At 37.1% G+C, this 10,897-nt stretch overlaps 1 pseudogene; it reads right to left on the minus strand.

Annotated features, from left to right (window-relative positions):
• LOC107753143 (glycerol-3-phosphate acyltransferase 2, mitochondrial-like) overlaps nt 1-10,897 on the minus strand; it is a 33,015-nt pseudogene that overhangs the window by 12,823 nt on the left and 9,295 nt on the right.

A 10,897-nucleotide genomic window follows, 5' to 3' on the forward strand; every position in this document is an offset into this window, starting at 1 on the left:
ATATATATATATACTGTATATATATATATACATGTAGTGGTTTCATTCTCTGAAACAGCCTCACTGCCTTGATCTCAGCATTAAATTTACATAACAGTCCTCCGCAAACCTCCTGTTACTGTGTAGCTTGTCTGTTCATTGTTCTCGCTCCCTAACGTGTTCAACAAAAGGCTTTACAACAATACATTATTACCAGCTGTCAAAATGCAAATGCCGAGCCCGCAGGGCTGAGTCTTCATGATAAGGCCTCCCGCTGTGGATTTGCCGCTTTAAAACATATAACAACCCCTGAGGCTCTCGGAAGAGACTGAACAGCAGATGAGAAGCTCTTTGTAGATTTTCCAGGATATTCCAGCTCATTACGAGCTGGAGTTGGAATAACTGACATCTCCCGAGAACCTGAGTTGCTTAAAATGAGTGCACTGCAGAAACGTTTTAAGCATGTGGCTCTGGAGGTCTGATTCAGTAGACTGAAAGAAGATTCAAAGAAAGCTATATGTTGAACTGGCTGAAGTGGACTGAAAGGAATCGTCCATCATTCTCAACCCAGCATCCTTCTGTCACTGTTTATGCTTCCTGTTATTTTTCTTGTTTTTTCTGTCTTACCAGTTGTGCATGTCAGATAAATAACAGGTGAAGAAGAACTCAACTGGAGGTCCAGAACTCCACGGACCTTCATGACTGACAAGAAAATCTACAATGAAGGATGCAGGACGAATGAATGGTTTGAAGTGAAACGCATGAGCTCTTTCATCTTTGACCATATGGGCCAACAGATGTTGCGGGGGCAAATAGGAAGAGATGGATGAAGAGTTGAATGCTGCAAATAGGATCTAGGAACAGAGGGACTGAAGAGACCTGTCCTGCAGTTTGGCGGTCAACAGCAGGTCCTGTAGGGGGCGCCCTCCATCCACACGACACTTTCCACTCTCGCACATCTCCTGAGAGAGAGAGAAGGAGAGAGAATGAGAGTGTAAAAACTTTTCCACAGTGCCCATACATACACTTCAAAAATTGAGATGTTGCATTAAAGGGATAGTTCACCCAAAAATGAAAATTACCCCATGATTTACTCACCCTCAAGCCATTCCAGGTGTATATGACTTTCTTCTTTCAGACTAATAAAATCGGAGTTATTATAAAAAAATTTCCTGGCTCTTCCAAGCTTTATAATGGCAGTTAATGGTAGTCGAGATTTTGAAGCCCAAAAAAGTGCATCCATCGAACTAGCTTTTCTGCATCAGAAACAGGTAACATATTTTGTAGTTTGGCAATGTTTCTAAGATGTAAGAATGCTGTTTTTGTAACATGGGAAATATGATTTTCAAAAGACAAGTTGCTATCTAATATAACACCCAGATTTTTGACAGTAGAGGAAGTAACCGTACATCCGTCTAGTTGCAAATTGTAATCCACGAGATTCTGTGTACTGTCTTTTGGTCCAATAAGTAATATCTCTGTCTTATCCAAATTTAATATATGTGGCCGCTTATATGTGTATTCATGCGCTGAAAAACACTCAAATTAGTGCATCTGTGCCTTAGGTCTTACAGTGTAAATGAAGTCTAATAGCGGTCATTCACATAGTTATTCAATATCAATCAAACTATAGTATTAGCGATAAAACAAGTTTAGTCTCACTGCTCTTGGATGGATAACTTTAGTAACTTTAATAAACCCTCAATAAAAAAATTAAAAAAAACAATTAAATCAATATTATATCTTGGCGAATGACTATGCCAGTAATTTCAGTATATTTATTTTGCACATTATTTTCATCTTTGTCCTATTTTATCGGTTCCATTGCTTGTAATTTTTTTTCCCTGATTCTTTATTTTATCACAGACTGTTCATTTTTTAACCAACTACTTGAGTTTACTTGCACTCCCGTTCAAACGTTTAGGGTTGGTGAGAATTTTTAAATGCTTTTGAAAGAAGTCTCTTATGCACACCAAGGCTGCATTTATTTGATTAAAAATGCAGTAAAAACAGTAATATTGTGAAATATCATTACAATTTAAAATAACTGTTTTCTATTTGTTTCTCCAGTGATGTCAAAGCTGGATTTTCAGCATCATTACTCCAGTCTTCAGTGTCCTTCGGAAATCATGTTAATATGCTGATTTGCTGCTCAAGAAACATTTACTATTATTATCTTATTATTATAGGTTATAATTTATATTTTTGTGGAAACTGTGATCCATTTATTCAGGATTTTTGATGAACAAAGTTCAAAGGAACAGACTTTATTTTGTATCTTTTGTATAATTTGCATTAAAATTATATTAATTGTAAAAAGATAAAAAGAACATTTCTTTCAAAAAAAAAAAATAATAATAATAATAATAATACCAACCCCAAACATTGGAACAGTGGTCTAAGTATTTTAATTTGTAATTAATGATACTGATTTTTAAAGGAGATTTTCAATAGCTTATTAGCATATTTTTAATTATATACCATATTTTATTGTGATATAGAGCAAGAGAAATTTTAGGTATTGATATCAACTACTAAAATTGTGGTACTGCCAAAAACCCTAATGTTAGCCTTATTACCAATCACTGGATGAATATGCAAATTTACTAATTATTCTCCTCCTTTTTATGTTTAATAGTCAATTTACTTCACTATACTTAATATGCAGAATTATATGGTGAGATGCATTTTATTATTTGCATTTATTATTTCCCCTCACTTTCTGTGACCCTATCAGAACAGTCTGGCCACCCACCAGCAGAAACCCACTGCGTTAAGGTTCTGCATTTGTATGAAATGATTATTTTTTATTTGTCAAGAGTGTGTATGGATGAGCTCATGTGTGTAATTGCTCGTGTGTGAGTCATACCTTCAGAGAGAAAGCCTGTACAAAATGGATCCTAACACTTCCTCTGTTACCACCCTTCAGCAGGGAGACGGCAAACCGCAGAGCAGACATCACGCCGGCCTCGAGACCACACAAACAAATGAAAAAATACTCACTCAAATGCTGCCACTCACACAGTCTGATGAAATGACTTGGATCTAATTCGAGAAAACTATTCCGATCTTCACAGCACTCTAATGGTGAAGAGCCATTAGAGGAGAAATTAGTGGCTGTAATCACTATAATAACTGCCGTCTATTTGAGATGGATGCACGCAATAATATGGATTTCTCTTTATCCCTCTCTTCTTCTCTAAATGTGAGCCAACACATTCTAGCTGCGTCTGTACCATTGCTCAGTTAGAAAACACAACTCACAAACTGCATTTTCAAAATCATCAAATCAAAATGAAAAAACACCATCTGATTATAATTATCGAAATATTGCAGCTTATTACTATGTAATGAATCAGCTCACCTCAGGAATTACAAATACAAAACTACACAACTGCAATTCCTGTGCAAGACTTCTGAGTGCTCAATAGTGCACTTCTGTACAGTTGCTAGGGTGTTTTGGGCTGTTGTTATGGGGTTTCTTAATGATTTAGACATGGCTGGATGCCCCACACGATGCCCCTGACTCGACTCGAAAGACTGTTTTGGGTGGCTGCCAGGGTGTCGCTATGCTGTTGCTAGGGTGTTCTGGGTGGTTGCTGGGTGTTTGGTGTGGTTGCTAAGACAATGCTAGGTTGTTGCTGGGTGTTCTGTGAGGTTGCTAGGATAATGTTGTTTTTTAGGACATTGCTAGGTGGTTACTAAGGTGTTCTGGGTGGTTGCTGGGTGTTTTAGGTGGTTGCTAAGACAATGTTAGGTTGTTGCTGGGTGTTCTGTGTGGTTGCAAGGATAATGCTGGGTATTTGCTAAAACATTGCAAGGTGGTCACTAGGGTGTTTTTGGTGGTTGCTAAAAAGTTCTGGGTGGTCACTAGGGTGTTCTATAGTTGCTAGGATAATGTTGTTTGTGTTGTTTGCTAGGATGTTGCTAGGTGGTCACTAGGGTGTTCTGGGCAGTTGCTAGGATAATGCTAGGTGGTCACTACAGTGTTCTGAGTGGTTGCTAGGATAATGCTAGGTTGTTGTTAATGAGTTCTGTGTGGTCGACAGGTTGTTTTGGGTGGTTGTCATGGTATTCTTCGGTTGCTAAGTCAATGCTAAGAGGTTGCTACCATGTTGTGGATGGCCACTAGAGTGTTCTGTGTGGTTGCTAGGGCATTGCTAAGTGGTTGCTAAACTAATGACTTTATACAGGGTTTGTTGCAGCTGTGATGAGGCGGGGTTTTTTGTTTCATTGTTTGCCAGGCTGAAAATAGTCTGATCGATGAGCACCATTATCATGTTTGCCTCAGTCAGGTAAATGTGAATCTACGTGTGTTTGTAATTTCTTTACTGGTTTGTTTGACCTGTTAACCCGCACCGGCCCTTTAGGCGTGTCTATGCTTTTAATTACCTTTGTTTTAAAACAATATTCAATCAACTATCATAAACTATATATCATTTGACAAGTGTCAATTTGGAGTCTCCAAATGGCTTTTTTGAAAAAACGTCTAGACTTTTTTAAAAATAAAAGCTTACAGAAACTACATTTTTGGGGATTTATAAATATAGACCATAGGGTTCAAGAGCTACAGACATTTTTATTTGGGTATGTCGTTTTTCAGAAAATGCTCAAAAACAGGGGCGCACAGTAAGTGGTTAATAGCCCTGTGCGCTGATGCTGATTGTCTGATAGAGGTCATTATGGAATAGAGTGAGTGTTGTTAATACTAAGGTCGTCACCTGTGGACGTGTAAAGTAGCGTGGCAGGCAATCGTAGGAAATGCCCACTGGCACGATGCTAACATCAGGCACTAGACCGTCACTGATGGCCTGATGTACACGCGCTAGCCACTGCCCGCCGTGACCTTTGGACGCACAGATGCCCACGCTTTTAGAGAGGCCCCCTCTCGTAACAGCTCGCCAGTGAACTGTGGAGTGGAACAAAAGAGGAGAAATGAGAGATAAAAATGTTTGTGGGAAAATAGTGAGGCTGGACAGTTTTATGAAGAGGAAGCGATATGAAGCAGAAGAAAAAAAAATTACCGCAATATCTGCAAAATCAGTCCAATAAAAATCAAATTGAAAGCCTGTATGTTTGAGGCAAGCGTCTGTGTGCGAGAGGAGAGACAGATCAAAAGTGCTATAGCAAGAGAGAAAGTGGCAAGCTGATACTTCTATAGAATCAAATGGCACTTTTCTCACGCTTGGACAAATAATTATGATGATTCTGTCATCATTTACCTTCTTAGCCCATATGGCTCACTAACTTTTTTCCGTGAAGCACACAGGGAAAATTTCAGGAGAATGTCAGCATTTAATGCAGTGACCAGGGGCTGTCAAGCTTGTCCAAAAAGGACAAGAATGCACTACAGAAATGGTTCATGTGACTCATGTGCTATATTCCGAGTAGTGATATGTATGTGAGGAACAGGCTGAACTTTAAGTCGTTAAAAAAAACATCAAAAGTTATTAAATTATAAAAGCTCTCAAATCTTAATCATGCTTGCACATATTCAAACCAGTGTTAGTTATTTTACTATTATTTAAATGCTATTAAAGTATTAATTTGGAATTAGATTTTATTTTTATATTTTTATTTTAGTTTTTTAGTTACATTTTGCTATGTGCTTGTCATTATTAGTTTTTTTTATTTCATAAAAAAAATTAGCTTAATTTCAATTAATGAAAAGGATTTTAGTCATTGTGTGCTTCAAATTTGTATTAAGTGAAACACCATACAGGTGTGAGGGAGCATTAGTGTAATGATATGATTGTTTGAATTTTTAGAAAACCTCACATTTGAGAGATTTCTTTAGACTTTATTTCCATATCGAGGGGTGAGAACCAGAAGGGCGTAAGTGACATTTCACCAACTTTACAGGAGGGCCAAAACAAAAACCAACAGGCTTAGTATGTTCAGAGTTAAGTCTTTTGGTTTCTAATGAATAACTCCAAAATTATTAAGAATTCACTTGTGTCCTTTTGGCAGTAGAAAGAGCTCATCAAGAGCTTTCATTTTATATATACGTATATCTCCATTTCACCCAAAATGTCACTTACGCCCTTCTGGTTCTCACCCCTCGATATGTGAAAGACTCCATGGTCAATCTTTGGTCACACTCGTCTTCATCTGGCTGTTATTAATTTTCACTAAATAGTTTTGTCTGTTGTCTCTGTAATAATATATAAATCATAATTTACTCATTCTCACGTCGTTCCAAATCCTTAAGAGTTATGTTCATCTTTGAAACACAAATGAAAATATTTTTAATGAAACCTGAGAGATTTCTGTCCATTCCACCTAAATTTGATGAACAAATGTGCTTAACACACAAGAACCAATGAGATTGGAAGTACAGCTGAGCTTCTTATTTCCATATTTGATGTGCTCTATGCATGTGTATTAATCAATGTTTATATGTGAATAAAAGTTAAATCCGTTCATCATATAAAATGATCGTAACTTTTCAGAAGACTTGGATTAAACTGCTCAAATCATATGGATTGCTTTTACAATGACTTTATGAACTTTTTAAAGCATTTTGACTTTCAATGGAGAGACGGAAATCTCTCAGGTCTCATTAAAATTTTTCATTTGTGTTTTGAAGATAAAAGGAAGTCTTATGGGTTTGGAACGTCATGAGGGTGAGTGATAGAATTTTCCCTTTACACCTTTTCTCATTTAAATATGAGAAAGAACAGCAGCGACGTTCTTCAAAATTTCTCCTTTTGTGATTCATGAATGAATGTATGTCATATGAGTTTTTAATTATATAAGGGTGAGTAACTGACAATATTGTAAACTCTTTAACTCTCTCTCTCTCTCACACACACACACACACACTGAGCCAGATCACTCCCAAATCCATCTTGAGAAGCCAAATAAGCTCATATGCTATTCCAGGCATGACAGATTATTTCCTCTGTTCATTTACGCCAGTCAGAAGTCGTACATATGTACATATCTAATCAAAGCCCTTCATATTAACACTAATATCAGCTCTTCTTGCAATCAAGATCCTAATGCAGATTATGCCAAATCCAGTTTAAAACTGCTCTTACAATCACGACGTCCAAAATCTTGTAAATATTTCTTATAAACGGCTAATAAGTCATTCCCTTCAAGAAATTCAGATAACAGTACGATTCTGACAGTAAATCTGGAGGCCGAGGAGATTTATTATCCACCTCCAGGCATCAGTGAGGCAGAGTAATGGGTTCAGCGACTCATGCAACCTCCCAATGAAACATCTGCAGTCCGCAGGTGCCCCATCGTCATGGGAACCGCTGCGCCCATCAAGGGCAGGTTACTAATGCAGCCTCACCTGCCCTGAAAATGCAGGTGACTGTCCATCTTGAGACTAAAACGTATCGATGGGATTCAAAAGCAGTGTGTCTGTGCAAACGTCTTAAGTACGGTCCGGCAGCTCAGTGCCTGAAGTGACAGTCTGTTTCACTTGTCTTATCGTGTGTTGAATCTTGGCAATTCAAGCAGAACAGCACACTCAGCCTTTGTGGGGGCTTACGGAGGTCATGACTGGAGAATAGAGGCTGTCCATCTCAGCATCTCGCTCTGACTCACTGCCTTCTGGGAGCAAGACGACACCCAGCCTCTGAAGGATGGACCTGAGAAGAAAAAACGGACTAAATTAACAGTGACTAATGGGACATTCCTTTAGGTTATTAATCCAACAAATAACAACATAGATGAGATTTAAAGGGGCCATATACTGCACTTTCACAGCACTTTGTTATTTCCTTGATGTCTATTCAGAGACAAGGTTAGAATTTCACAGGGTGCGTCTCAATCTGTTCCTTAGTTCAGTAGTAAGTGCACTGCCCAGGGATTAAGACATTTCTAGTACAATTTACTATCAAAATAGCTCCAGAACTGATTTTTTTTTCTTGCCTAGAAATGACCAGAACGCACCGTAAAAATCCACATGGCTACTGACTATATTCACTTTCTGGATATGTCATCATCACTAAGTCTTTTAAGTCACAGGAGGAGCAAGCCTTTATATTTGTAATTACACTACCGTTCAAAGGTTTGGGGTCAACATGCAAAAACTGTAATATTGTGAAATATTAATGCAATCTGAAGTAACTGTTTTTTATTTGAATATATTGTACATTTAATTTATTCCTGTGATACCAAGCTTAATTTTCAGCATCATTACTCCAGTCTTCAGTGTCACATGATCCATCAGAAATCATTCTAATATGATGATTTGTTGCTCAAGAACAGTAACGTTGCTTAATATTTTTGTGGAAAGCATGATACATATATTTTTTTTATTGATGAATAGAAAGTTGAAAATTTATATAAACATTTATATGAAACAGGAATATTTAGAGACATTACAAATGTCTTTATTGTGACCATTGATTGATTGAAGTCAAATCCATGCTGAATAAAAATATGAATTCCTTTCTTTCAAAAAACCCAAACTTTCGAACATATGTTTTTATCTACGGGAACTAATCCTGCAAACATAAAATATTATTTGTTAGAATGAACATTTATTTATTAATTTATGTATGTTATTGTACTGACATAATACTGTTTATCTTTTTTATGTCTGAATTCTATTATGCATGTACATTTTCTGCTTTGTTTAATATACAAAAGGCAGAACAAGCACATGTCAGAGTGGTTTAGTATGATGATGATCCATCCATTTCACACATTTAAGAAGTGCATTGTCTACATTAGTTGTTTTCAACCAGTGGGCCCGTTTTTAAACCAATTTCAACCAATTTTAAATTTAAAATGTATTTAAAATGTATTTTTAAATAAGTTTTTATTGATATATTAAACTAATCTAACTATAGCATACCCACAACCCTACATAGAATGAGGTTTGGAGAATGGATGGATGAACTATCACTATTATTAAACTAATCACTATCATTTAATTTAAACCACAAAAAAAATCTAAATGTAAACTGAAATCATCTGAAAATATAATCGATAATTGGTTATTTGTCTTCTTATTGAGAAATTAAATGAATTAATGATTCACAAAATGAATCACTAATTAAATTTATCAATGCTCCCACTTTCTGTTAATAAAAAAGTTTAAAAACAAGCAGCATTGTCAATTACAGCAGTAGAAAACCTATTGAAATGTTGAAAATATCTCCTATTGTTTTGGATAATGGGAGGCCTTTGAGTAAAAAAATTATAATTGACAACCACTGGTCTACATAATATATTTACCTCTTCTTTCAAAAGTTTCAACTCTTTTTTTTTTTTCTCAGTGAATTCATGGTACATTTGAAACTTGACCAAAACAACAGCTAATTTTGTTTCAGAAAATGAAAAAACTGTCAATCAAGCATTGCACCATAAGCTTGATGCATATCATAAATATATTAACAATTACTGACACAGCAATCTGTATAAACAGCAATTAAGTAATTACTGATGTAGCCTTGTAAACAAAGCACAAACTTCCCCGCGTCCTGGAGTTTAAGTCTTCCGTTACCTGCAGGAGGAAACTATTTACCCCAACCAATCCCTCTCCGCGGTCGACTGCCGTTTCCAGCACTCTGTGCCATGATTCTTTACGAATTGTACGTTTCATTACTTACCAAACCATTATGCCCTGTTAAATGTGTACAGGTGCTTCCATTGGTTGTGTAACAGACTGAATAAGTGCACTGTGCTTTAGAAACTGCTGTGTTTCCACCAAACTAGTGCAAAACAAATGAACAAGAACATTCTTTTAAACAAAACCAGCAGACACAAACAGAGCTGTGATGTAAGGAAAGCATGTGAACTGTGGGGGTATGTATGTGGTAAGAAGGTTTCTAAGCAAACTACAACTCTGTGGGTGCTACAGGGCGAGTATTTTTGTGGTTTCGGTGTGTGTGTATATATATTTACCTTAGCCAGGATTGTCGGACGTGGGCTGGGTAAATGGTGTAGGGAACCCTCAAGTTGTGGCAGAAAAGAGTCAGACAAATGAGAGCGTGATCGATGCCACTCTGCCGAACACACACATAGACCAGTGGAGATTTCCACACACAGACAAAATGAGAGGACACTTCAGAGCAGTTAGAAATAGAGTTCAGCAGTAAGTGTACACTTGAAAATGAACCTATAAATGAACTGTTTTTGTACTTCAGAAAATGGCACTGCGATTGTGTTTCCAGACCCTTTGTACCAACTGTGCTAATATCTTCTGGTGCCTCCTTGAGACCCAAGAGCAGGTTAAAGGTTACAATAGCCCTATTATAGCAAACACAACACTGTTCATCTTAACTCTAATCAAGTACTCTACCCATAATATTCTATCTATAAAACAATCATAAGTTTTGTATACCTAGAGTCTACACTGCAAAAACTTTAGTTGCAAAAAACAGCCGTTCATAAGAAGTATTTCAGACAGACTCAAATTGTAAATTGTTTTAGGGGGTCATCTGATTTTTCCTTTCTCTATGGAGTGTTACAAGCTCTTGGTGCATAAAGAAGATCTGTAAAGTTGCAAAGACTAAAGTCTCAAATCCAAAGAGATATTCTTTATAAAAGTTAAGAGTCAACCACGCCTACCTAAAACGGCTCGTTCTAACACGCCCCCACATATCTACGTCACGATGTGGGAAGATTTGCATAACGCTGCCCAAATGTTCACGCAAAGAAAGAAGGCTTAACTTTGATTCTCGCTGTAGTATTGTTGTTGCCGCCACAGCCATGTCGTGAAGGCGCTGTGTGTGTCGTTGTGAAAGCGAAACTACTTTGTTTGGCCTTCCAAAAGAGGACACGACTAGAAATCAGTGGTCAAGTTGTATTTACAACACTGTTCCTGAACAGTTCAACCCAAATATTCAGATGTGTGCAGCACATTTTATGGAGGACTGTTTACTGATCCTGGGAGAGCAACGTTAGACTAAAATGCCGGCAGTTCTGACTCACGTAAGTACGTTTTCAT

Source organism: Sinocyclocheilus rhinocerous, unplaced genomic scaffold (assembly GCF_001515625.1).
Source record: "Sinocyclocheilus rhinocerous isolate Xijiao unplaced genomic scaffold, SAMN03320098_v1.1 scaffold20, whole genome shotgun sequence".
Lineage (NCBI taxonomy): Eukaryota > Metazoa > Chordata > Actinopteri > Cypriniformes > Cyprinidae > Sinocyclocheilus > Sinocyclocheilus rhinocerous.